Source organism: Temnothorax curvispinosus, unplaced genomic scaffold (assembly GCF_003070985.1).
Source record: "Temnothorax curvispinosus isolate PA1 unplaced genomic scaffold, ASM307098v1 QBEX01017040.1, whole genome shotgun sequence".
In the NCBI taxonomy this organism is placed as follows: Eukaryota; Metazoa; Arthropoda; class Insecta; order Hymenoptera; family Formicidae; genus Temnothorax; species Temnothorax curvispinosus.
The window spans coordinates 11866-13627 of NW_020226820.1; positions in this window are offsets into that span (position 1 = coordinate 11866).

Sequence of the window (1762 nt, forward strand, 5' to 3'; positions counted from 1 at the left end):
AGAGAGAGAGAGAGCGACGAACGTAGATTTTTATTTTTGCGACAATTTTATAGGGTAGACGTATCGGAATAAGATTTCGCGATTCGTCCAACGCGGGCGATGTTTGTTCAGCGTGATCGAGAGACGAGTGTTTTATTTCTTACGGTATTGCGATTTTTTTTTCTTTTTTTTTTCATTTTCTTTATTACAAATTTATAGACACGCCGTCGAATCAAGCACAAAATGTACAAATAACACGTTAAGCGACGTTCGTTAGTGTTTTTTAACGCGCAGAGATATTTAATATTTTTTAATTTTATACTCGTTTGTTTTCTCTCTCCTCCGCCCCCTTGTTTCTGACTCTTTTTTTTTCCTTTCATTTATCCCTGGAGGATTTTTGTACGCTCGCTACCTTGGCACATAAACGCATAAACGCATTTTTTAAATAACCGAAAACAAATTGCATATCAGCCGCATACAATCGTGTAATATATCGCACGCGCGGTAAATAATACAATGTAATTGAATGTAATCACGAATACGTTCAAATATTTCAAATGTGTTGAGCAAGTTAAATCTAAAATGTACGTATACATTGTACGCGGTGTAGTAATCTTTTGTTAGATTAATAAACAAATTATTTATTCAATTTTATTATGAAAGAGAATTGACTCTTTTTAGATTATCTTTCTGATTCTTTGACTATATTAACGAATTTGTGATATTTTCAACTTTTAAAGAATGAGACAAATTATATTTTTAATTCGTTTAAATGTATTATAACTTGATATCGTTATAAGTTCATTCGTGGAATAATTAAATTCCGTTAACTTTTGTGGTCGGTATTATTTAAATATCTATTTTCGTTCGATAGACTGCTTTTAAGTGTGAAAGGCATAGCAATAAGCGCGGACCCGCGCAGTTTCCGCACGGTTTCGCGACACTCGTATACGCAGCAGCGTGCGCACGATATTTTATACTTTTTACCATGTTTAAGTCACGCGCGAGCCGCATTACTGCGTATGGTGTATAAGTAGTATTAGAGAGATATATATTTTTGTATCAAAACGATATAAATTTTGTTTCTGCTGTGAGATCTCATTGTACGAACATTTATTAATTAAGATTCGAGTTTAAGATTAATTAAGATTTTAGTTGTAGCCACACGGTATATTTGTGTATATTATATCTTTTATCAAATATATTTTTTATATATCTCTTATATGTATTGTATCTTTAGTATATATCGATTTTTATTACGTCAAGTATTACGCGATAATAAAGTGCTGATAAAAATAAAGAAAATTTATGATTGCCTTATGGAAAATAGCGACAATGGATTCTTATAGGTATGATTATTGCTTTTATCGCATATATTGTTATTTCGGACACTTAATATACACCCTAAATCATTTAAATTTACTTGTAACAATGGTTTTTTTATATTTTTGCACATCTATTTGCGATCGGTTTGACGTAGTAGGAAGAGCTACAGCTTTGAGAGCCGTTATAGGAGGGTCACACGAGCACTATTTAAAGTGGCCGATCAATTTATATCTCGGCCTTCGCAGGTGAACAAGCGCAAACTGTAATGCGTAAATTTTGAAAAAAAACAGTAGGTTTTCAAACGTAATTGGTGCCATCGATGGCAGGGCATATCAGAATCGAAGCACCTACACACGAAATGCAGCAGATTATGTAAATCGAAAGGGATACCGCGTTCTCTCCAGCTTCAAGTATATTTGAAACATTAAAATATTTATAATAGCAATTTTAGTTACAT